This window comes from Nerophis ophidion, linkage group LG10 (assembly GCF_033978795.1).
Source record: "Nerophis ophidion isolate RoL-2023_Sa linkage group LG10, RoL_Noph_v1.0, whole genome shotgun sequence".
In the NCBI taxonomy this organism is placed as follows: Eukaryota; Metazoa; Chordata; class Actinopteri; order Syngnathiformes; family Syngnathidae; genus Nerophis; species Nerophis ophidion.
The window spans coordinates 64,234,578-64,262,077 of record NC_084620.1 but is presented as its reverse complement, the minus strand read 5'-3'; the positions used below and the strand labels follow the sequence as shown (position 1 = coordinate 64,262,077).

The window sequence follows — 27,500 nt, the reverse complement described above, 5'->3', positions numbered from 1 at the left end:
ATACATGTCATGCCAGTCTCAGGAGATGAATGTTAAAGTCACCTCACAGGACACAGGAAAGGTGAGGAAGGACAATCAGTGCGCTGGAAAGCTCTTCTTTTCCATTCCGTGCACAGACACATCACCATTTTATTGTCAGCGTTCAAAGACATTGCCTCCAAACTTCAAGGCCCATTAAAGGCCTACTGAAATGAGATTTTCTTATTTAAACGGGGATAGCAGGTCCATTCTGTGTCATACTTGATCATTTCGCGATATTGCCATATTTTTGCTGAAAGGATTTAGTAGAGAACATCCACGATAAAAGTTCGCAACTTTTGAAGTGAATTGTATTTATATAGCGCTTTTCTCAAGTGACTCAAAGCGCTTTACATAGTGACACCCAATATCTAAGTTACATTTAAACCAGTGTGGGTGGCACTGGGAGCAGGTGGGTAAAGTGTCTTGCCCAAGGACACAACGGCACTAACTAGGATGGCACAAACGGGAATCGAACCTGCAACCCTCAAGTTGCTGGCACGGCCACTCCACCAATCGAGCTATGCCGCCCCACTAGGTCGCTAATAAAAAAGCCTTGCCTGTACAGGAAGTAGCAGACGATGTGCGCGTGACGTCACTGATTGTAGAGCTCCTCACCTCCTCATATAGCTCGGTTGGTAGAGTGGCCGTGCCAGCAACTTGAGGGTTGCAGGTTCGATTCCCGCTTCCGCCATCCTAGTCACTGCCTTTGTGTCCTTGGGCAAGGCACTTTACCCACCTGCTCCCAGTGCCACCCACACTGGTTTAAATGTAACTTAGATATTGGGTTTCACTAAGTAAAGCGCTTTGAGTCACTAGAGAAAAGCGCTATATACATATAATTGACTTCACTTCACTTCATATTGTTTACAATCATGTCCACCAGCAGCTAGAGCGATCCGGACCAAGAAAATGACGATTTCCCCATTAATTTGAGCGAGGATGAAAGATTCTTGGATGAGGATAGTGAGAGTGAAGGACTAGAAGGGAAAAAAAAGACAAGGGCAGTGGGAGCGATTCAGATGTTATTAGACACATTTACTAGGATAATTCTAGAAAAGCCCTTACCTGCTTATTGTGTTACTAGTGTTTTAGTGAAATTATATAGTCATTCCTGAAAGTCAGAGGGGTGTGGTGACCGCCAGTGTCTCTGAAGGAAGGCACGGATGAGCCAAGAAAGTCGCAGCTGCCTCTTTGACAACTGCAGGAGGAACGACACAAGCTCCGCTCATGTCTACGGTAAGAGCCTAGTACCACAATTTTCTCAACGAAACCTGCCGGTTGACATGTGGTAGAGAACCATGTTCGCTTGACCGCTCTGTTCCATATTAAAGCTTCACCGTCATCTTTTGGGAATTTAAACAAAGAAACACCGGCCGTGTTTGTGTTGCTACAGCCGGCTGCAATACACCGCTTTCCACCAACATCTTTCTTCTTTGATGTCTCCATTATGAATTGAACAAATTGCAAAAAATCCAACAACACAGATGTCCAGAATACTGTGTAATTATCAATCAATCAACCACAACACAAACCACTACGACATCCTTATTATTTATCATTATGCGATAAAAAAAGACTACTTTTAGCTGTGATCGGTGCTGGAAGAACATGTCTGCTACCACCGGTGACGTCACGCGCACGCGTCATCATTCCGCGACGTTTTCAACAGGATACCTCACGGGAAATTTAAAATTCGGAATTTAGTGAACTAAAAAGGCCGTATTGGCATGTGTTGCAATGTTAATATTTCATCATTGATATATAAACTATCAGACTGCGTGGTCGGTAGTAGTGGCTTTCAGTAGCACTTTAAACTCAATGGGAATTGCACTCACTACTTTTGGTTTGTTCTGTGTCGTGTTTGTGTCTCTTCACAATTGCTTGGTTTATTGCAGTTCTGAGTGTTGCTGGGTCAGGTTCGGTTTTGGAATTGGATTGCATTGTTATGGTATTGCTGTGTAGTGGTTTGTTGGATTGATTAAAAAAAAAAAAAATAAGAAAAATACAATTTTTACAAATGAGAATTGATTCTAAATCGCACAACGTATTCGATTCGATTCGTATTCGAATCGACTTTTCCCCACACCCCCTAGTACGTGCTATCGTAATATTAGCCAATTAGCTAATATGCTAGCACATTTACGAGTTTCTGTGTCAGCATTATTGAAGTGAAGTGAATTATATTTATATAGCGCTCTTCTCAAGTGACTCAAAGCGCTTTCAATCCAATCCAATCCACTTTATTTATATAGCACATTTAAACAACAATAAAGTTTCCAAAGTGCTGCACAGCCATGTTAAAACAATATTATGCTCCACCAATGACTGAATAAAACAAAAAATGAATAAAAATAAAACCAATAAAAACAATATAAAAACAAATATGATTAAAAACTATTTTAAAAGGTAAAATCAATTAAAACAGTAAAATAGAAATCAAAGTGTATAAAACACACAGAGGACCACACAACTCACGTAGTGTTAAAAGCCAAAGAATAAAAGTGGGTCTTAAGACGAGACTTAAAACACTCCACTGTGGAAGCAGTTTGAACATGGAGGGGCAGAGTGTTCCAGAGCTTAGGCCCGACCACAGAGAAGGCCCTGTCTCCCCTGGTCTTAAGTCTGGTCTTGGGCACCACGAGCTGGAGCTGGCTCTCGGACCTCAGAGCGCGCGCAGGAATGTAAATTTGGATGAGGTCCGAGATATATTGAGGTGCCAGTCCATGTAAAGATTTAAAAACAAACAGCAATGTTTTAAAATCAATTCTAAAATGAACAGGGAGCCGGTGCAAACTCTGAAGAATTGGGGTTATATGCTGGCGTTTCCTGGCCCCTGGCGTTCTGGACTGACTGCAACGGGGAGAGAGCTTTTTGGCTAATGCCAGCATAAAGTGCATTGCAGTAGTCCAGGCCACTTGAAATAAAAGCATGCACGACTTGTTCAAAAAGGTTAAAAGATAAAAACGGTTTAACCTTTACTAAAAGACGAAGGTGATAAAAACAAGAATTTAAAACGCCATTGACTTGTTTGTCTAGTTTAAAATACATAGTGAAACCCAATATCTAAGTTACATTTAAACCAGTGTGGGTGGCACTGGGAGCAGGTGGGTAAAGTGTCTTGCCCGAGGACAACGGCAGTAACTAGGATGGCACAAGCGGGAATCGAACCTGCAACCCTCAAGTTGCTGACACGGCCACTCAACCTATGTCGCCCCTTGTCTGTGTTACTATTATTAACTTACAGTGGCATTATTTTTGGAAGGTTTCAGCTTCACAAACTCAGTAAATTTACCAAAACGTGGAGGTTTTGAGTCGATTTGGCTGATTGGAGAGCTCGCTACCGCAGCTAGCAGGTCCATGACGATGACTTCTGTTTTGTTTGACCAGCTGTTTTACTGCCGTCTTACAGACACCGTTTGAAAACAAGGTATGTAAATAAACATTTACAAAATATTTCCGCGTGAATAACTAATTTCACAACGTAGTTATCTGCGGCTTATAGTCCAGTACTTTTTATGTTTCTAATATTAAATGGGTGTGGCTTATCGGTGCGCTCTGTAGTCTGGAAAATATGGTAAATCAAACGGCAGTGACGTGCAAGAACACACTACACTGTGTTGATTCAGTGTTAATTGAAATATTCATCAATGTGTGGAAAAATACAGGGAATATATATAAAATATTTTTTTAAAAGTACCGTATTTTTCGGACTATGAGTCGCAATTTTTTCATAGTTTGGCAGGGGGTGCGACTTATACTCAGGAGCGACTTATGTGTGAAATTATTAACACATTACCTTAAAATATCAAAAAATATTATTTAGCTCATTCACGTAGGAGACTAGACGTATAAGATTTCATGGGATTTAGCGATTAGGAGTGACAGATTGTTTGGTAAAGGTATAGCATGTTCTATATGTTATAGTTATTTGAATGACTTACCATAAAATGTTAGGTTAACATACCAGGCACCTTCTCAGTTGGTTATTTATGCCTCATATAACGTACACTTATTCAGCCTGTTGTTCACTATTCTTTATTTTAAATTGCCTTTCAAATGTCTATTCTTGGTGTTGGGTTTTATCAAATACATTTCCCCCAAAAATGAGACTTATACTCCAGTGCGACTTATGTTTTTTTCCTTCTTTATTATGCATTCTCGGCTGGTGCGATTTATACTCCAAAAAGTACGGTAATCAGCCAAAATGTTAAATGTGTCACGTGTGGGTTGCATCCAGAGGTGGGTAGAGTAGCCAGAAATTGTATTCAAGTAGGAGTAGTGTTACTCTAGAGATTTATTACTCAAGTAAAAGTAAAGTGTAGTCACCCAAATATTTACTTGAGTAAAAGTAAAAAGAATGTTGTGAAAAAACTACTCAAGTTCTGAGTAACTGATGCGTAACCTGTTCGTTTAATGACGGCAACAAGTAATGCACAAAAACATAAACTTAGCAATGAACAAATTCAGAGCCAGGAATATCTCTTAAGTAACTAAAACAATAATATACATCAAATAATATATATTTTGTTTTACACTGTATTGAAAAAAAAAATTGAAAATCATTTTTACCTTTGCAACCTCGTTATACTATTGGCTAAGTTTTATATTAATAAATGTAAGTTTCTCAATACCCGACCTGTTTTTTGTGCCTTTAAAAAAGATTTAGAACTCTACATTAAAACACTCTAACTCTAACAACCAAAAAGCTGTGAAAATGATGATGCTGTGTTCCAAATTTAAGTTATTTACTGAGATTGAGTGAGCGTCTATCTCGGCTAAAATCGGGCGGAAGGCGGGATACACCCTGGACAAGTCGCCACCTCATCGTAGGCCAACACAGACAGACAACATTCACACTCACACACTAGGGCCAATTTTTAGTGTTGCCAATCAACCTATCCCCAGGTGCATGTCTTTGGAAGTGGGAAGAAGCTGGAGTACCCGGAGGGAACCCACGCAGTCACGGGGAGAACATGCAAACTCCACACAGAAAGATCCCGAGCCTGGATTTGAACCCAGGACTGCAGGACCTTCGTATTGTGAGGCAGACGCACTTACCCCTCTGCCACCGTGAAGCACTATAATATATATATATATATATATATTTGTTTTTTACATTCTATTTTAGTTACTTTGAATTTGCAACCCCCTGGCGCTGTTTTGTATGTTTTTTTATACTGTTTTGTACTGTTTTTGTACTTACTTTGATTATTATTTTCAACTGTTTGTAAATGTTGAAATTTATAAATAAAGGTTTATTTTTTGTGCAGTTAATCATGTGACCGCCTGGCTCTGTTTGATTGGTGAAACAGAGTCAAACGTCACCAGTGACTGCATTTGATTGGTGAAACGGAGTCAATCGTATCCAGTGACTACATTTGATTTGTGAAACGGAGTCAAACGTCACCAGAGACTGCATTTGATTGGTGAAACGCAGGCATGTGATGGATCCTACTTTGAAGGTCTGTGACGAACCAAAACAAACAAAGCGGGCATTAACAGATCGATAAAAATCAGTAGCGAGTAGCGAGTTGAATGTAGATAAATGGAGCGGAGTAAAAGTAGTGTTTCTTCTCTATAAACATACTAAAGTAAAAGTATGTTGCATTAAAACTACTCTTAGAAGTACAATTTATCCCAAAAGTTACTCAAGTAGATGTAACGGAGTAAATGTAGCGCGTTACTACCCACCTCTGGTCGCATCTCTTTGCGGGGTCGTTCTTCCAGATCCAAAACGGACCACTCCGGACAAAAACGTGAAGGTAGAAGGTGTTTTAATAATCATAAAGCATACACCGTACCATTAACAGAAACAAACAAAAGAAAAGCGTGCCGATCGCACGGGAAGCTAAGGCAACCACTTAACACAGGAATCGAGGACAGGAAAAACCAACGAAACTTTTGCATTCCGCAAACAAAGAAGCCAGGAGGAGTGATCAACAAAGGTGGGCTTAAATAGTGTGTCTTGATTACAAACCCTGTATGATCAGTGCCAGAGATTGGTCCGCATTGCCGGCAGTAAGTCGGACACATTTCCAGTGAGGGTTGGACTCCGCCAAGGCTGTCCTTTGTCACCGATTCTGTTCATAACTTTTATGGACAGAATTTCTAGGCACAGTCAAGGCGTTGAGGGGTTCCGGTTTGGTGGCCGCGGGATCAGGTCTCTGCTTTTTGCAGATGATGTGGTCCTGATGGCTTCATCTGGCCGGGATCTACAGCTCTCACTGGATCGGTTCGCAGCCAAGTGTGAAGCGACTTGAATGAGAATCAGCACCTCTAATTCCGAGTCCATGGTTCTCGCCTGGAAAAGGGTGGAGTGCCATCTCCGGGTTGTGGAGGAGACCCTGCCCCAAGTGGAGGAGTTCAAGTACCTAGGAGTCTTGTTCACGAGTGAGGGAAGAGTGGATCGTGAGATCGACAGGCGGATCGGTGCGGCGTCTTCAGTAATGCGAACGTTGTACCGATCCGTTGTGGTGAAGAAGGAGCTGAGCCGGAAGGCAAAGCTCTCAATTTACCGGTCGATCTACGTTCCCATCTTCACCTATGGTCATGAGCTTTGGGTCATGACCGAAAGGATAAGATCACGGGTACAAGCGGCCGAAATGAGTTTCCTCCGCCGGGTGGCGGGCCTCTCCCTTAGAAATGGAGTGAGAAGCTCTGTCATCCGGGAGGAACTCAAAGTAAAGCCGCTGCTCCTCCACATCGAGGAACCAGATCAGGTGGTTCGGGCATCTGGTCAGGATGCCACCCGAAAGCCTCCGTAGGGAGGTGTTTGGGCACGTCCAACCGGTAGGAGGCCACGGGGAAGACCCAGGACACGTTGCGAAGACTATGTCTCCCGGCTGGCTTGGGAACGCCTCGGGATCCCCCGGGAAGAGCTAGACGAAGTGGCTGGGGAGAGGGAAGTCTGGGCTTCCCTCGGATAAGCTGAAGAAGATGGATGGATGGATTACAAACAGGTGAGTGTCCTGAACAACAGAAGCAGTTGAAAATCATAAGTAACCATGGTGACTAAACTCAGGAGGTGCACAACAACAGGAACTAAGGGAGTCCAAAAACACAAAACATGGATCAAGGCAAAATGTCAAAGACCCCTGTTGAAGACCTCTGCCCTAAAGATATGCAGGCGATACAAATGAGTGAAAATGCAGTTTCTACAAAAATCACCCCAGCTACATTTGCTATTTTGTGCTTATGTGTTTGGAAAAATGACGAGGTTTTGCCCGGGTAGAAGCAACAGCTGCTCTATGGCAAGTCGGGACTGCGCGGTGCGTTGCCATGGCGTCCTCTCTTGCCGGCGTGATTAGCCGAGCCTGAAAGCAAGACGGGGACGGGATTGGCACTAATTGTTGATTTTTTTTTTTTTTTTTTTGCCACATGAAGAGCGCCGAGAAAGCATCATTAGGCGAACCCACCGGTAAAATGTCAAGAGAATGCAAGAAACGTGTAAAATACACAACACGTTCTTTTGCTCAGCCCTTCAGTTCGCCGGCAAAAAAGGTCAATGTCGCCGTGTTCTTGTTTGTTAGGAGCAGGACACGATAATGATGCTGCTCTTTTTAGCCTCAAACACTGACTCGGGGGGGGGGTGGACGGGTGGCATGGAGAATTAGAGCGCTCGGCTGGACGCAGAATTAGGTACATCTGGATGAAGAAGTTGGGTTTATAGTCCCGGGGGGGACAGAAATAGCAGTGACACACGAGTGTGGAATTTGCAGCCGGGTGCAGGTGAAGTCAGCGATTCGTTGAAAAGGAGGAGTAAATCAGCAGGAGTGAAGGTGGGCGGGGGTGCGGGGAAATGAAGGAGCACCCAGAAGAATCAAGCCATATGCTCCATTAGTTGGGTGGTGGTCTACTTTGCATTTATTGGACTCTGTGTGTGTGTGTGTGTGTGTGTTTGTGTGTGTGTGTGTGTGTGTGTGTGTGTGTGTGTGTGTGTGTGTGTGTGTGTGTGTACCAGATGTTGATGCAAAGAAACATGGCATATCTCTGGCGGGAGGGGTCCAGGAATCCTAAATCCATATTTAGTCCAGGGGTGTCCGAAGGATGGCACATTCTGAAAAAAATATCCCGATAATATTATTAATAATAAAAAGTGAAAATAAAAGAGTGAACAGGTGAAGTTGTAATGTTGAACGTAGTTACGCTAAGCTGCCATGCAGGCTGTTTTTCAAGACTCAAAAAAGGCAATCCATCCATTTTCTACCGCTTATTCCCTTTTTGGGGACGCGGGGGGCGCTGGCGCCTATCTCAGCTACAGTTGGGCGGAAGGCAGGGTACACCCTGGACAAGTCGCCACCTCATCGCAGGGCCAACACAGATAGACAGACAACATTCACACACTAGGGCCAATTTAGTGTTGCCAATCAACCTATCCCCAGGTGCATGTCTTTGGAAGTGGGAGGAAGCCGGAGTACCCGGAGGGAACCCACGCATTCACGGGGAGAACATGCAAACTCCACACAGAAAGATCCCGAGCCTGGATTTGAACCCAGGACTGCAGGAACTTCGTATTGTGAGGCAGACGCACTAACCCCTCTGCCACCGTGAAGCCCCCCCCCCAAAAAAAAAAAAGGTAAATAATGCATCAAAATCAATGTTAACCTACTCAGTGGCCTAGTGCAGTGGTTCTCAACCTTTTTTCAGTGATGCACCCCCTGTGAACATTTTTTTTAATTCAAGTACCCCCTAATCAGAGCAAATAATTTTTGGTTGAAAAAAAAGAGATAAAGAAGTAAAATACAGCACTATGTCATCAGTTTCTGATTTTTTAAATTGTATTGTATTGTTTTGATTTAAAATATATATATATATATTGTGATACTAGGTTAATGTTGCTGATCGATTAGTTTGTATAATTTATATTTTGGAAAAATAATGATTTAATTTTTAATAGCACTTAAGATGTGACTTTAAGGTTTTACTACTTACGTATAAAATACTACACGGTCTAGCTCCATCCTATCTTGCCGATTGTATTGTACCATATGTCCCGGCAAGAAATCTGCGTTCAAAGGACTCCGGCTTATTAGTGATTCCCAAAGCCCAAAAAAAGTCTGCGGGCTATAGAGCTTTTTCATTTCGGACTCCAGTACTCTGGAATGCCCTCCCGGTGAAAGTTTGAGATGCCACCACAGTAGAAGCATTTAAGTCTCACCTTAAAACTCCTTTGTATACTCTAGCCTTTAAATAGACTCCCTTTTTAGACCAGTTGATCTGCCATTTCTTTTCTTTTTCTCCTATGTCCCAATCTCCCTTGTGGAGGGGGTCCGGTCCGATCCGGTGGCCATGTACTGCTCGCCTGTGTATCGGCTGGGGACATCTCTGCGCTGCTGATCCGCCTCCGCTTGGGATGGTTTCCTGCTGGCTCCGCTGTGAACGGGACTCTCGTTGCTGTGGTGGATCCGCTTTGGACTGGACTCTCGCGACTGTGTTGGATCCATTATGGATTGAACTCTCACAGTATCATGTTAGACCCGCTCGACATCCATTGCTTTCCTCCTCTCCAAGGTTCTCATAGTCATCATTGTCACCGACGTCCCACTGGGTGTGAGTTTTCCTTGCCCTTATGTGGGCCTATCGAGGATGTCGTAGTGGTTTGTGCAGCCCTTTGAGACACTAGTGATTTAGGGCTATATAAGTAAACATCGATTGATTGATTGAATAGTTCTTTTCAGTTAGGTCAAAAAAAAGTTCCTTTTTTTAAAAAAAAGGTAATAAAGATACAATGCTATGCAGCGGTGTACTTATAACAATTTTGTGCACTTAAGATGTGACTTTAAATACTACACGGTCTAGCTCCATCCTATCTCGCCGATTGTATTGTACCATATGTCCCGGCAAGAAATCTGCGTTCAAAGGACTCCGGCTTATTAGTGAATCCCAAAGCCCAAAAAAAGTCTGCGGGCTATAGAGCGTTTTTCCGTTCGGGCTCCAGTACTCTGGAATGCCCTCTAGAAGCATTTAAGTCTCACCTTAAAACTCATCTGTATACTCTAGCCTTTAAATAGACCTCCTTTTTAGACCAGTTGATCTGCCGCTTCTTTTCTTTTTTCTCCTATGTCCCCCCCCTCCCTTGTGGAGGCGGTCCAGTCCGATGACCATGGATGAAGTACTGGCTGTCCAGAGTCGAGACCCAGGATGGACCGCTCGCCTGTGTATCGGTTGGGGACATCTCTACGCTGCTGATCCGACTCCGCTTGGGATGGTTTCCTGTGGACGGGACTCTCGCTGCTGTCTTGGATCCGCTTTGAACTGAACTCTCGCGGCTGTGTTGGAGCCACTATGGATTGAACTTTCACAGTATCATGTTAGACCCGCTCGACATCCATTGCTTTCGGTCTCCTAGAGGGGGGGGGGGGGGGGGGGGGTTGCCCACTTCTGAGGTCCTCTCCAAGGTTTCTCCTAGTCAGCATTGTCACTGGCGTCCCACTGGATGTGAATTCTCCTTGCCCACTGGGTGTGAGTTTTCCTTGCCCTTTTGTGGGTTCTTCCGAGGATGTTGTAGTCGTAATGGTTTGTGCAGTCCTTTGAGACATTTGTGATTTGGGGCTATATAGATAAACATCGATTGATTGATTGATAGACAAATTATTTTTATATTTGAGGCAGAGAGTGGGGTTCTTCTCCTTATGGGGGCGTAACTGACTAGCTGTTGACTTCACAAATGGAGGGAAAAAAGGTACACGTTTTCTTCCTATTTCACTTCCGTCAGAGTTAGTTGGTGACGAACCCCAAGATGCAGAGAAGGAGGCAGGCATGGAGTGAGAAAACATGATTTAATTTAAAACACTTAGACAAAAACAAACAAAGGGTACCAACTAAATGTGCGCACCTGGGCGGATAACAAACAAAAAGAGCTAGCATGGGAACTAGAAAATAAACGGAGCGTAGCATGGAAGCTAGCAAAAACAAAAAAGCCTAGCGTGGAAGCTAGCAGGTCTCGAGCAGGAAACAGAAGTCGTACATGAAATATGAAAAACTTGGAAGCAGGGAACAAAAGGCAGTAAGCTAAAAACCGCAATCAAATAAAGCTTACCGCAAGGTTGCATTAACAAAAACACGACACGACGGGTAGCAACGACAAGAGCGACATCGACATGACAATAATCCAGCACTGACTGGAGGAACAAATCAGGTAAAATAGGAGCGGGCTGATTGACACCAGGTGTGACCAGGTGCAAATCAGCCACAGCTGAGGTAAAGAAAAATAACAGGAAACACACAAAATAAGAGCGCTGACAGGAACTAAAAACAGGAAATACTAAACACACACAGAGGAAAAACTAAAACACAAACAAACTGTCAGTGTCAAGCCTGACAACGTCCTGTCAATGAAGTTTTATTATTATTCCTGACTTTAAACTAAGTAATCAGTGAGAGTTTACAAGATAATGATATGCTATTTTTTACAAGTACAACACAAAGTCCTTAAATGAATGCTTGACTAGTGCTATGCGGTTGAACTTGGCTTAGAACTAAACCAGGGATGGCGAGCCAGCAGGGCCTCATCAAACCGAAACAAAGTGGAGAAAACTCTTCTTTCATTTCATGTAAGGAAAAAAATAGTTGAATAATTTCAAAATAAAACTATGGAATCCAAATCGTACCACAAGTCAATTCAATATTTTGTTTAGGGGAAGACTTTGTTCACAACACAATATCTCCAAATGTATGCATGGTTCGCCACGGTAAAACTTGGCCTTGAACTACAACACAGATGACGAGCCAGCATGGCCTCACTCATGAGCAACATGGATGACCTCCGATCTCACCAGAGGAATCAAACGAGGGAACGACTCCATATGTTCCTCAAATTCTCTCCCAGCTCGACACAAGTTCCAAACATGTCTAGAATAGAAAACAACTTTATTTACAAGCAGGGGTTCTCATCCAATTTCTTCTAACTTAATAGTAATAAAACCGAAATCTTACTTGTCTATACAAAAACCATTCTTGTCAAAACCAACAGCTTGTCCGTTACTCTCGGCAATTTCTCTGTCTCCCCCTCTTCCCAAGTCAAGAGTCTGGTTGTCATCCTCGACAGCACACTCTCCTTTCAAGCCCACAGAAACAACTTTACCCGGTCTGCTTACTTCCATCTACGAAACAATTGACTTCGCTCATCCCTTACCCAACATACTGCTGCCATACTAGTCCATAGCCTGGTCACCTGGTCAGCCTTCTCTATCCAACCAACCACATCCAACATGAGGCGGATGAGGGCAAATACTGTGGCACGGTCATGCTGGACATTCAGAAGGCCTTTCAATCAATCAATCAATCAATCAATCAATGTTTACTTATATAGCCCTAAATCGCTAGTGTCTCAAAGGGCTGCACAAACCACAACACAAACCACTACGACATCCTCGGTAGGCCCACATAAGGGCAAGGAAAACTCACACCCAGTGGGACGTCGGTGATAATGATGACTATGAGAACCTTGGAGAGGACAAAAGCAATGGATGTCGAGCGGGTCTAACATGATAGTGTGAAAGTTCAATCCATAATGGAATCACACAGTCGCGAGAGTCCAGTCCAAAGCGGATCCAACACAGCAGTGAAAGTCCCGTTCGCAGCGGAGCCAGCAGGAAAACATCCCAAGCGGAGGCGGATCAGCAGCGCAGAGATGTCCCCAGCCGATACACAGGCGAGCAGTACATGGCCACCGGATCGGACCGGACCCCCTCCACAAGGGAGATTGGGACATAGGAGAAAAAGAAAAGAAACGGCAGATCAACTGGTCTAAAAAGGGAGTCTATTTAAAGGCTAGAGTATACAAATGAGTTTTAAGGTGAGACTTAAATGCTTCTACTGAGGTGGCATCTCGAACTGTTACCGGGAGGGCATTCCAGAGTACTGGAGCCCGAAATAAAAACGCTCTATAGCCCACAGACTTTTTTTGGGCTTTGGGAATCACTAATAAGCCGGAGTCCTTTAACCCAAATTTCTCGCCGGGACATATGGTACAATACAATCGGCAAGATAGGATGGAGCTAGACCGTGTAGTATTTTATACGTAAGTAGTAAAACCTTAAAGTCACATCTTAAGTGCACAGGAAGCCATTGCAGGTGAGCCAGTACAGGCGTAATGTGATCAAACTTTCTTGTTCTTGTCAAAAGTCTAGCAGCCGCATTTTGTACCAACTGTAATCTTTTAATGCTAGACATGGGGAGACCCGGAAATAATACGTTACAGTAATCGAGGCGAGACGTAACAAACGCATGGATAATTATCTCAGCGTCTTTAGTGGACAGAATGGAGCGAATTTTAGCGATATTACGAAGATGAAAGAAGGCCGTTTTAGTAACGCTTTTAATGTGTGACTCAAAGGAGAGAGTTGGGTCGAAGATAACACCCAGATTCTTTACCGTGTCGCCTTGTTTAATTGTTTGGTTGTCAAATGTTAGAGTTGTATCATTAAATAGAGGTCGGTGTCTAGCAGGACCGATAATCAGCATTTCCATTTTTTTGGCGTTGAGTTACAAAAAGTTAGCGGACATCCATTGTTTAATTTCATTAAGACACGCCTCCAGCTGACTACAATCCGGCGTGTTGGTCAGCTTTAGGGGCATGTAGAGTTGGGTGTCATCAGCATAGCAGTGAAAGCTAATACCGTATTTGCGTATGATGTCACCTAGCGGCAGCATGTAGATGCTGAAGAGTGCAGGGCCAAGGACCGAACCCTGGGGAACTCCACACGTTACCTTAACGTAGTCCGAGGTCACATTGTTATGGGAGACACACTGCATCCTATCAGTAAGATAAGAGTTAAACCAAGACAGGGCTAAGTCTGACATACCAATTCGTGTTTTGATACGTTCTAATAAAATATTATGATCGACGGTATCGAAAGCAGCGCTAAGATCGAGGAGCAGCAACATAGATGACGCATCAGAATCCATCGTTAGCAATAGATTAGTCATTTTTGCGAGGGCTGTCTCCGTGGAGTGATTTGCCCTGAAACCGGATTGAACACCTTTGACACCGTTAACCACGCTATACTGTTGGGTAAACTCAGAGCAATCGGATTCGATAATACCTCATCGAGCTGGATGCAATCTTACTTGGAGGGGAGGAAACAGGTGGTAGAGGTGAACGGCCCTGTGTCCCCTCTCCTCTCAGTAAGGTGTGGAGTCCCCCAAGGCAGTATACTAGGACCTTTACTGTTCCTAATATACGTAAATGACATGCCATCAGCATGAAACTGTGAATTGTTCCTGTTTGCGGATGACCCGGCCCTGCTGGTATCCGGCAAGGACAAGTCACAGGTGGAACAAATCCTCAGTGCTGAACTCTTTAATATTTGCACCTGGCTCGCTGATAACAAGGTATCCATACTCGGAATCCATCCTATTTGGGTCCCACATCAACCTTAAGAAAGTCAGTGACTTCACTATAAAAGTGGGTGACATTTTTATCACCAGGAAAGATGAGATCACCTACCTAGGTTCCATTCTAGAGGCTAATATTTCCTGCGACAAAATTGCCACCAAGGTAATCAAAAAGGTCAACCAAAGAACGAGATTCCTCTACAGAATCTCCTCTCTGGTCAACAAAAGCACCTTGAAGATTCTAGCGGGAATTCTCATTCAACCCTTTTTTCGATTACGCTTGCACCTCCAAAACCCTCAAATCTAGACTCCAAACATCCCAGAACAAGCTAATCCGGTTACTTTTAGACCTCCACCCCAGATCACACCTCACTCCAACCCACTTCTCCAAAGTGGGCTGGCTCAGGGTGGAGGACAGAGTAAAACAACTTGCACTGAGCCTAGTCTATAAAATCCGCTACACCTCCCTGATACCGAAGTACATGTCAAACTACTTCCTTAATGACCACCATAACCACAACACCAGGGGGATCTCCACAAACTATGTTAAACCCAGATTCCGATCCAACAAAGGTCTTAACTCATTCTCTTTCTATGCCACATCAATGTGGAATGCACTCCCAACAGGTATAAAAGTAAGTGCATCTCTATATTCCTTCAAAACTGCTCTAAAACAACACTTCCAGGCAACTTCAACCCTTTACTAATACCCTCCTCCATTCACATCCCATCTCCCCGGATTGTAAATAACCTAATGTAAATAATCAAATGTACTTCTAATGTATATACTTGCTCTTATGCTATTTGAACCCACTATGTTCTCTGCTGGCTGTACATATCCTACTAAGTAAGACCTACACTGTTTCAATGTCCATTTCTCTGTTGATGCAATTGTTGATGACTGAAGTACTGATATCAACCAAAGCTCCTCATCCCACCCCCGGATAGTAAATAATGTAAATAATTCAATATATATACTATGATGATTAACCTGTGTGATGACTGTATTATGCTGATAGTATATATTTGTACCATGAATTGATTAACGTGGACCCCGACTTAAACAAGTTGGAAAAACGTATTCGGGTGTTACCATTTTGTGGTCAATTGTACGGAATATGTACTGAACTGTGCAATCTACTAATAAAAGTATCAATCAATAAATCAAACCTCTCGCCTGGACTACTGCAACTCTCTCCTGTTTGGTCTCCCTCACAAGTCTCTTCACATACTTCAGCTTCTCCAGAACTCTGCAGCCCGGATAATCACCAGAACCCCTTCAATCCAGCACATCACCCCTGTTCTGCAGCAAGTCCACTGGCTACCAATCAAACATCGTATGGACTTTAAAATAATTCTCACTTTCAAAGCCATCCATAACCTCTCTTCATCATATCTCTCTGACCTGCTCCATGTTGTCACGCCCTCAGGTTCCTTAAGATCTTGTTCATTCATCCATCTCACTGTCCCCTTATGTAAACTGTCCACCATGGCTACTCAAGCTTTCACCTGCTCTGCCCCACATCTTTGGAACTAATATCCCTCTTCAAATCAAGACTCAAAAAATACCTATTCCTGACTGCTTATTCATTGCAATCATCATATCTCATCTTTGTTGTTGTTGTCGTTTTTATCCAATTTGGTTTCATTGCTTTCTTTTTGTTCAGCATTCTTGAGTGCCCAGATAGGCGCCTTATAAGTCAAATGTATTATTTTATCATTATTGTCATTGCACTTAAAAGTAACAACTACATTAGTTTTCAGACGACCCCCTCCAAGGACAGACACACAAAACCTTGAGACTTCCAACGTCCCAAAGCTGCAGCAATCAGTGCACAGATACCGCGGGGGGTGAAGAGGTGAAGGCGCGGGTTGGTATAGTGCATGGGTGTCAAACTCTGGCCCGCCGTGCAATTTCATTTGGCCCTTGAGGAAATATCAAATTAACAATAGAGCTGGCCCGCTGGTACTATTCGCCGCTAATACTCATACTTGCCAATTCTCCCGATTTTCCAACCATTCTCCCGAATTTCTCCAGATTTCCACCCGCACAACAATATTGGGGGCGTGCCTATAAGGCACTGCCTTTAGCTTTGTCTACAATATGTTGTCAAGTCCGCTTTTCCTCCATACAAACAGCGTGCCGGCCAAGTCACATAATATATGCGACTTATACACACACTTAAGTGAATGCAGCATACTTGCTCAGCAGCCATACAGGTCAGACTGAGGGTGGCCGCATAAACAACTTTAACACTGTTACAAATATGCGCCGCACTGTGAACCCACACCAAACAAGAATGAAAAACACATTTTGGGAGAACATCCGCACCGTAACACAACACAGACACAACAGAACAAATACCCACACCCCCTTGCAGCACTAACTCTTCCGGGACACTACAATATGCACCACGTAACCCCATCCCCAACCCCACCCACCTCATTGTTATTTTATTTTAAGATTTATTAGCCTGGGGAAAAATGTAATGTTGATAGTTACCTCAGAAGGCTGCAAATAGAAAAGAGGCATTACATGTTTTATTTAAATTTTATTAATTTTACCATTGATGTTTTTTCGGGGGTTTTTTTTAAAGTTGATTTTGCACTATTAAGTTATATAATTATTGCTTGTTCCATATTCAGTGGTAAAGCAAATCAGTGGAGCAAACTAAGCAATAATTAATTCATGCACTTTCCTCTTGCTACTTCAAGGCTTGAATGTTTCATTCATTCATTATTGTTGTTTTATTTTCAAATGTATTATTAGCCTGTGGAAAAAGTTTATTTTGATATTTACCACAGAAGGCTGTAAATAGAAAAGAGTCATTAAATTTTTATTTCAATTTTATTTGATATACCTTTGATATTTTTTAAATTATTATTATTATTATTTGAAACTGGATTTTGCATGTCACTAAAGTTATATAAGCCTTGCTTGTTCAATATTCAATGCAAAACTTGTTTGGGTCCCTATTAAAAAGGTCAATTCTTTCAACCTTGGCCCGCGGCTTTGTTCAGTTTAAAATTTCGGCCCACTCTATTTGAGTTTGACACCTCTGGTATAATGGCTCCATGGGTGTGCGTTTTGTCCATTAGCCTGGAAGTCGCCCCGCTCAGACTCATGAAACAAAGTCAACATCCCAAGTGTCTTTCCAAAGAGGGGAAAGGGATGTAATTTCGCTTTACGGCGTGGAAAGCTTCTCCGAGATGTTATCCAGTGTGCGCTTCAATCCAGAAACCTAGAAAGTGGCTACAGCTCTGCCCAGCCCGTCCATCACGACGGGCAGCCTCTAAGCTCACTAAGCGACTGACATTGTCTAGACCAGGGGTGCCCATTACGTCGATCGCGAGCTACCAGTCGACCGCGGGGGGTGTGTCAGTCGATCTCCAGCCAGGCTTTTAAAAAAAAATAGACCTAAAAATTAGTGATCATCAATCTTCACCAAGACGTCACTTAAATGACATTCACGGTACCGGAGGGTCTTGTGAGATGACGCTGGCTGCTGCAAGATCATTATTATGAAAATATGACCGAGAGGAAGGCGAGAAACACTTTTTATTTCAACAGACTCTCGCGCCGTACCTTCCGTCAAAACTGTAAAGGCCGACTGCACATTTCCTATCTTCACAATAAAAGCCCTGCTTCATGCTGCCTGCGCTAACTAAATACAGAGTCTCGGAAAACTGGCGTGCACAAGCGACCCCTCAGAAAGCTGGCGTGCACATCACTTGTGCACGCCAGCTTTCCGAGACTCTTATTTTGTTAGCGCAGGCAGCATGAAGCAGGGCTTTTATTGTGAAGATAGGAAATGTGCAGTCGGCCTTTAGAGTTTTGACGGAAGGGACGGCGCGAAAGTCTGTTGAAATAAAAAGTGTTTCTCGCCTTCCTCTCTGTCATTTTTTCATAATAATGAACTGGCAGCAGCCAGCGTCATCTCACAAGACCCTCGGGTGCCGTGAATGTCAATCAAGCAATTTGCCGCCAATGTTTTTCTTGTAAAGTGTATGGAAGCTGGATGAATTAGATGCCAAAAACCAACCACTTTCATGTGGTATTGTACAGAAAGGACAACTTTTTTTCTCCTCCATTTGAAAATGTGGGCGTTATCATCATTACTGTCTGATTCCAATCAATGCAAGTCATCAGAATCAGGTAATACACCAACTTATATTCTTGTCTTTGTGAAAGAAAGACATCTATATGTGTTACACATGCTTGTATTATCATTAAACACATTTAACTTGTTTACAAAAATGTCTCTTTCATAAATAAATAAATATAAATGATATATATAAATGAGGTAGATCCCCTCGAGTTGGTCAATTGAAAAGTAGCTCGCCTGCAGAAAAAGTGTGGGCACCCCTGGTCTAGACCAAAGCAATGCTCAATCCAATCAACAGATGATCTGTAATAACAGTTTCAAATACATAGACACCTTCAATGTCTCAGGACCCTCCACTTCTCCCAGGAGTCCGTCTTGTATCGAGCAGCAAACATTCTGTCAGAACAGGTAAACTTGTGTTCTTGGTGATCTGCATCCATTTGGCAACGTGATATAAAGGAGTAAAAATGCATTTCTTTCAATATGAATCATAGCAAAAAGGGTAATATTTAAAAAATGGATAGATACTGATAGTCCAACTTATACTGACTGGTATACACAAGCTATGGAGATATCAGTAGAAAAAACTGCATTTAGTTGAGATAATGTCATATATTGGAAATAGGATCCATTTGTTACATTTGTTTTAACTATCAAATGAACCTAAAATATGACTTATTTTTATCCTTGTAGTAAATATTGGACACAATGTGTTGTCAAGCTTGTGAGATGCCACACAAGTGTAAGCTATTGTCACACTACGGGTGTAACGGTACGTGTATTAGTATTGAACCGTTTCGGTACAGGGTCTTCGGTTCAGTACGGGGGTGTACTAAACGAGTTTCTAAGCTAAAGTCTTAACAAGCTGCTTTGCTTCTTCTGCCTCTGTCTCAGCACCCAGCATTGTCCCACCCACACAACCATCTGATTGGTTACATATATAGCGGTAACAGCCAATCAGCAGTGCGTATTCAGAGCGCATGTAGTAAATGCTTCAGTGTCGAGCAAGTGTGCATAAGGCAGCGTACTCTCCCCAAATGATAGTAAACACCTCCCAGTCATTTATTACAAACATCACTATGAGCCCGTTAACCTTCTAGAAACTTATACTGCAGTTCAGCTCGCTCGCAGTTCTGGCTTGAGGTGAAGGCTAATTAGGTTTTAGCGTAACGTTAGCTCATTGTGTGGTGTGTGTGTGTGTTTTACGGACAGAAAAGCTTTGAATGGCAGCGTCCCTGCTATCACATGTTGATAAAAATATAAAATTTACATAATAAAAATCAACTATAGGCTTCCTAAATGCTGTGATAAATTAAACATTATGAGTTGAGTTGAAACTGTTTGATGTTGCACTTTTTATATGTAGAAGAAAAGTTTTGTCATTTTATTTAATCCGAGCAACAATTTGAGGCACTTTAATGTTGATTAACTTGGGCAGAATTATTATAGTGTTCCCAAAGTTAAAAGGATAAACCCATTGTTTACAAATTTGGTAAATAAATAACCCAAAAATTTATATATTTTGTAGTTTTCTTACTGTACTGAAAATGAACCGACCTGTGACCTCTAAACCGAGGTACGTACCGAACTGAAATTTTTGTGTACCGTTACACCCCTATGTCACACTATTGTTTATTGTTTTTGTTTTTTATAAAATGCTATGATGACAATATAAATGAGTGATTTTTAATCACTGTTGTGTTGGAATTCTTGTTATTATTAATACTGTTGTAGATATTCATTTTTGTTTGACTACTTTGGATTGTTTTTGTCATGTTTGTGTGTCCTCTCAATTACTCTGTGGCTTGCCCTTCTGAATGTTGCTGGGCCAGGTTTTGGTTTAGAATTGGATCAATATTGCATTATTTTGTTGGACTTATTAAAAATGTTATATATAAAAAAAAAAAAGGCAGGTTACTCGGGACCCGAGCTTCACGTCGTGAAGATCTTGTCAATTTCGTAGAGCTACCAGTTTATCAAGTCCACGTTTTAGATTTCGGAGAATATTGCAAACGGCAGGCTCTTAGAAAGTTAAACCAAAACAAGACGATACAAAGAGCAGAAGCAGGAGATGGGAGAGCGTTCACCTTCATTGAGAGCCAGATGAAGAAGCTATGCTTGGTATGCTTGGCTCATTATGGTAGAACTTGACCTTGAACTACAACAGGAGCAACATGGGTGACCTCGGTTGGATGAGGGATCAAACAAGGGAACGACTCCATATTTTCCCAATCTTCACTTGTTATAAAGGATGTATGCATGTTTCAATACTGTAGAACTACAGCAGCATACTTGCCAACCCTCCCGGATTTTCCGGGAGACTCCCGAAATTCAGTGCCGAAAACCTCCTGAGACAAATTATCTCCCAAAAATCTCCCACAATTCAGGCGGAGCTGGAGGCCACGCCCTGTTTTCACGTCCGCTTTCCCACAATATAAACAGCGTGTCTGCCTAATGACGTTATAACTGTAGAATGATCGAGGGCGAGTTCTTGGTTTCATATGTGGGTTTATTGTTAGGCAGTTTCATTAACGTCCTCCCAGCGCGGTAACAACACACAACAACAGCAGTCCCGTTTTCGTCTACCGTAAAGCAGTTTGTCCGCTGTAAACAGCAATGTTGTGACACTCTTAAACAGGACAACACTGCAATCTATTGTACACATATGTGACAATAACATCTACGGCTTTTAGAGAGTCCAGTGCACAACTGCGCACACAGCAAGGAGACGAATTGCGTTAATCATGAATTGATTAACGTGGACCCCGACTTAAACAAGTTGAAAAACTTATTTGGGTGTTACCATTTAGTGGTCAATTGTACGGAATATGTACTGAACTGTGCAATCTCCTAATAAAAGTTTCAATAAATCAACCAATCAACGAAGCAGAAGAACGAGGAAGATACAGCCACGGCGACGCTGATGACGAGTAAGATGAAGAAATACGCAGCCGCAGCTGCGATTGGGAAGAAATAGTGTTTGGCAGTGAAGATCATCCTCAGGAAGCAAAGCTTGACCAGTTTTGGGCCATGCTAGGGAGCGACGGAAGATTCCAGACTCTAGTGCATTTGATGAAAGCACTTTTGTGTGTGCCACACAGCAATGCAACATCAGAGAGGGTGTTCAGCATGGTTAGGAAAAATAGTGACAGAGAATAGAACAAGGATGGAATATTCAACCCTTAACTCAACAATGAGTAGATGAAGTGAAGTGAATTATATTTATATAGCGCTTTTCTCTAGTGACTCAAAGCGCTTCACATAGTGAAACCCTATATCTGAGTTACATTTTAAAGCAGTGTGGGTGGCACTGGGAGCAGGTGGGTAAAGTGTCTTGCCCAAGGACACAACGGCAGTGACTAGGATGGCAGAAGCGGGAATCGAACCAGCAACCCCCAAGTTCCTGGCACAGCCACTCTACCAACCGAGCTATGCCGCTGGTTGGGCATAATATGAGGGCATAATAATCATAATATACAATAATAATAATGCAATTAAGTAACCATTTAAAAGGATATAATAATAATAGTATATAATGATACTAATAATAATGTAAGTAACCATTTAAAAGGGTGTAATAATCATAATATAATAATAATAATGAGTGTTATATGTGTGTATATCTGTAAATAAATGAACACTGAAATTCAAGTATTTCTCTTATATAAATATATATATATATATATATATATATATATATATATATATACATATATATATATATATATGAAATACTTGACTTGGGGAATTCTAGCTGTAAATATACTCCTCCCCTCTTAACCTCACCGCCAACAACGCCCCCGCCCCAACCATAAAATTGAAACAAACGAGGGAACAAACAAGGTAAGAACCACATATGTTCCTCAATTTTAAATTGCTATAAGGATTTATGCTTGGTTCAATAGAGTAGAACCTCAACAAAGATGGTGAGCCAACAGCGTCATACGTCGCTAGGCAACAGGCCCCGCCTTATAAAAGCACACATGCACACTGTTCTCTCATTAAAGGGGAACATTATCACCAGACTTATGTAAGCGTCAATATATACCTTGATGTTGCAGAAAAAAGACCATGTTTTTCTAACCGATTTCCGAACTCTAAAAGGGTGAATTCCTGCGATTTAAACGCATTCCAATTGTTCGCAGTCGGAGCGATGACATTTCACCCGTGACGTTACAACGGGAAGCAATCCGCCATTTTCTCAAACACATTACACACCCCAAGTCAAATCAGCTCTGTTATTTTCCATTTTTTCGACTGTTTTCCGTACCTTGGCGACATCATGGCTCGTCGGTGTGTTGTCGGAGGGTGTAACAAGTCGATCAGGGACGGATTCAAGTTGACTAATCGATGCTAACATGCTATTTAGGCTAGCTGTATGTACATATTGCATCAATATGCCTCATTTGTAGCTCTATTTGCATCCAGCCTTTCCCTCCACCCACATTTAATGCCAAACACATACCAATTGATGGATTCAAGTTGCACCAGTGAGCGTCAATATATACCTTGATGTTGCAGAAAAAAGACCAAATGTTTTTTTAACCGATTTCCGAACTCTAAAAAGGGTGAATTTGCCGATTTAAACGCCTTTCAATTGTTCGCTGTCGGAGCGATGACCTTTCACCCGTGACGTTACAACGGGAAGCAATCCGCCATTTTCTCAAACACATTACACACCCCAAGTCAAATCAGCTCTGTTGTTTTCCGTTTTTTCGACTGTTTTCCGTACCTTGGAGACATCATGCCTCGTCGGTGTGTTGTCGGGTGTAAAAACACAATCAGGGACGGATTAAAGTTGACTAATCCATGCTAACATGCTATTTAGGCTAGCTGTGTGTACATATTGCATCAATATGCCTCATTTGTCGATATATTTTCATACAGCCTTTCCCTCCACCCACATTTAATGCCAAACAAACACATACCAATCGACGGATTCAAGTCGCACAAGTGTCAAAACATGCGAAAGTCCCTCGTTTGTTCTGCATATTTTACCGACGATAGCGATGCTACGACAGAGATGTGTGGATATCCTGCGACACTCAAAGCAGATGCATTTCCAACGATAAAGTCAACGAAATCACAAAGTTGAGTTTTGTTGATGTTATTGACTCATGTGCTAATCAGACATATTTGGTCACGGCATGACTGCCAGCTAATCGATGCTAACATAATATTTAGGCTAGCTGTATGTACATTTGTAGCTATATTTGCATCCACCCACATTTAATGCCAAACAAACACTTACCAATCGACAGATTTAAGTTGCTCCAGTGGTCAAAAGATGCAATCATTGGTTAAAAGGCGATCGCCGAATTCGTCCGCGTCGCCTTTGTCCGTCGTCATATGGCTCAATAGCTTCAGTTTCTTCTTCAATTTCGTTTTCGCTATCCGCCTCCACACTCCTACCATCCGTTTCAATACATGCGTAATCTGTTGAATCGCTTAAACCGCTGAAATCCGAGTTTGAATCCGAGCTAATGTCGCTATATCTTTGAGTTCTATCTGCCATGTTTGTTTGTATTGGCGTCACGTAGTGACGTAACACAGGAAAATGGACGGCTTGATTTACAAATAGCGAAAACCAGGAACTTTAAAGCCTTTTTTCGGGATATTCCATGACAGGTAAAATTTTGAAAAAAACTTCGAAAATAAAATGAGCCACTGGTTACCTCAGATAGGGAACAACTCAAAATATTGCTAAAAGTTCACTTGTTCTAAGGATACGTGCTCGGTTCAGTCCATTAGGACTACAACAGAGATGGCGAGCCAGAAGACCCTTCCTCAGATCCAACACGGGACTCTCACAAAAAACTAAACAAACGTGGCAACAACTCTATATTTTCTCCAATGCCGACGTCCTGCAGGTGTGGCGCCACAGGTGCAATCAATAAGCTGACTTTGTCTCACTTCGCCGCAGCAACATTGGCGAGGCGTCGAGAAGAAGAACGTTACACCGGCGCTCGCTGCTTTGAAACTCACATTCATGTTCCCTCGATTGTAATTAATAGTATTTTGACAGCGCACCCAGCTGGTGTATAAAAGCATGGCGGGGTAGCACATCTGTTGTGCGTCTCAGCTGCAGCATGACCTCTCTGAGGGAAGCTTACACACACACACACACACACACACACACACACACACACACACACACACACACACACACACACACACACACACACTTGTATTTGTTACCTTCTTGAGACCTCCGAAAAATGCCTACCTCTTTAGGACCACCCTTCCTAGATATGTAAAGATTTGTATTTACATCAATAATAATATATACATACTATGCAAATATAAACAAAACTTGTGAAAAGTGAGTTGGAATTTCACTAGAAAAACTTTGAATTTTGGCAGTATTATAATAAAAGTAGTGATTTTACTCAATGCAAGTCAAAATTTTACGAGAAAAACTGGACATTTGTGCAATATAGTGATAAAAGTTGGAATTTTACTCAACAAACGCAATTTTACAAGAAAAGCTTAAAATGTTCGCAATTTTAAGAAGAGTCGTAATTTTACCCGACAAAATTCACAATTTCATTAGAAAACTTAAAAATGTTGGCAATATTATAATAACTATCGGAACTTCACTAGGCAAAACAAGTCATCATTTTCCTAAAAAAAAAAAAAAAGTCACAATTTTACAAGACCAACAAAAATAAATGGCAATATTGTGATAAAAGTTCGAATTTTATATGACAAATGTCATCATTTTGCATTAAAAAAGTAATAGTTTTACATAAAAAAATGAATCATTTTATGAGAAAATATTGCAATATTACAGAAACAGAATTTGAGAAATTGTTCCCGATTTGATAAGAAAAAAGTCGACATATTGTGAGAAAAACACTGCTATTAGTTATTTCTTTTTTGGGGAATTCTGTTTGTAATTGGTTTTAAATCTTAATTTTTTACTTCCACTTATAACAGCATGTCTCTATATACATATTTTCAATTTCAATTCCTTACACTTCTTACATATGTTTGCCAGATGGGTAGCGCTTCAAAATTTTACACTTTGTTATTTCATATGTTGGCCAGAGGGGGAGCACTTTTAAAAGCGATACACAGTCGATTTGAAAAATCCCTCCTTTTTTGGCATCACCCTCATTTTGATAGGTTTGACCACCAGGGGTGCAAGTGAGACATTCCTTATTAGATGCAATGGTTTTTCCATGATTTGGGTCCTAACTTGTTCACCGGTCCTTATATGGAAGGTACTTTTCCTTGTCTGTGTCTCAAAAAGGATAGAAATACAAGAACACACACACACACACACACATACTAGTATTTGTTACCTTCTTGAGACCTCTGAAAAATGCCTACCTCTTTAGGACCACCCTTTCTAGATATGTAAAGATTTGTATTTACAAGAATAATAATATATACATACTATGCAAATATTAAAAAAAACTTGTGAAAAATGAGTTGGAATTTCACAAGAAAAACTTTGAATTTTGTCAGTATTATAATAAAAGTAGTCATTTTACTCAATGCAAGTCAAAATTTTACAGGAAAAACTGAACATTTGTGCAATATTGTGATAAAAGTTGGAATTTTACTCAACGGTCGCAATTTTACAAGAAAAGCTTAAAATTCTGGCAATTTTAGGAAAGGAGTCGCAATTTTACTCGACAAAATTCACAATTTCATAGGAAATCTTAAAAATGTTGGCATTATTATAATAATTATCGGAACTTCACTTGGCAAAACAAGTCATTTTCCTAAAAAAAATGTCACAATTTTACAAGATCAACAAAAAAATAGGCAATATTGTGAAAAAAAATCCTAATTTTATATGACAAATGTCATCATTTTGCATTAAAAAGTAATAGTTTTACATAAAAAAAGGAATCATTTTATGAGAAAATATTGCAATATTACAGAAACAGAATATCACAAATTGTTCCCGATTTGATAAGAAAAAAGTCGACATATTGTGAGAAAAAGACTGCTCTTAGTTATTTATTTTTTGGGGAATTCTGTTTGTAATTGGTTTTTAATCTTCATTATTTACTTCAACTTATAACAGTATGTCTCTATATACATATTTATTTTCAATTTCTTACACTTCTTACATATGTTTGCCAGATGGGTAGCGCTTCAAAATTTTACACCTTGTTATTTCATATGTTGGCCAGAGGGGGAGCACTTTTAAAAGCGACACAGAGTCAATTTGAAAAATCCCTCCTTTTTTGGGATCACCCTCATTTTGATAGGTTTGACCACCAGGGGTGTAAGTGAGACATTCTCTATTAGATGCAATGGTTTTTCCATTATTTCGGTCCTAACTTGTTCACCGGTCCTCATATGGAAGGTACTTTTCCTTGTCGGTGTCTCAAAAAGGATAGAAATACAAGAACACACACACACACACACACACACTTGTATTTGTTACCTTCTTGAGACCTCCGAAAAATGCCTACCTCTTTAGGACCACCCTTCCTAGATATGTAAAGATTTGTATTTACAACATTAATAATATATACATACTATGCAAATATTTAAAAAAACTTGTGAAAAATGAGTTGGAATTTCACAAGAAATACTTAGAATTTTGGCAGGATTATAATAGTAATTTTACTCAATGCAAGTCAAAATTTTACAAGAAAAACTGATCATATGTGCAATATTGTGATAAAAGTTGGAATTTTACTCAACGGTCGCAATTTTACAAGAAAAGCTTAAAATGTTGGCAATTTTATGAAAGGAGTCGTAATTTTACTCGACAAAATTCACAATTTCATAGGAAAACTTAAAAATTTCGGCAATATTATAATAATTATCAAAACAAGTCATCATTTTCCTAAAAAAAAAAAAAGGTCACAATTTTACAAGACCAACAAAAATAAATGGCAACATTGTGATAAAAGTCCGAATTTTATATGACAAATATCATTTTGCATTAAAAAAAAGTAATAGTTTTACATGAAGAAAAGTAATCATTTTACGAGAAAACACTGCAATATTACAAAAACAGAATATGAGAAATTGTTCCCGATTTGATAAGAAAAAAGTCGACATTTT

At 41.1% G+C, this 27,500-nt stretch overlaps 1 long non-coding RNA gene across 1 annotated transcript in view; it reads right to left on the bottom strand.

Annotated features, from left to right (window-relative positions):
- LOC133561185 (uncharacterized) overlaps window positions 1-27,500 on the bottom strand; it is a 180,678-nt gene that overhangs the window by 121,774 nt on the left and 31,404 nt on the right. The window contains exon 2 of the long non-coding RNA XR_009808602.1: window positions 7,979-8,077. This is a non-coding gene — a long non-coding RNA (uncharacterized LOC133561185). The remainder of the gene's footprint in view (window positions 1-7,978; window positions 8,078-27,500) is intronic.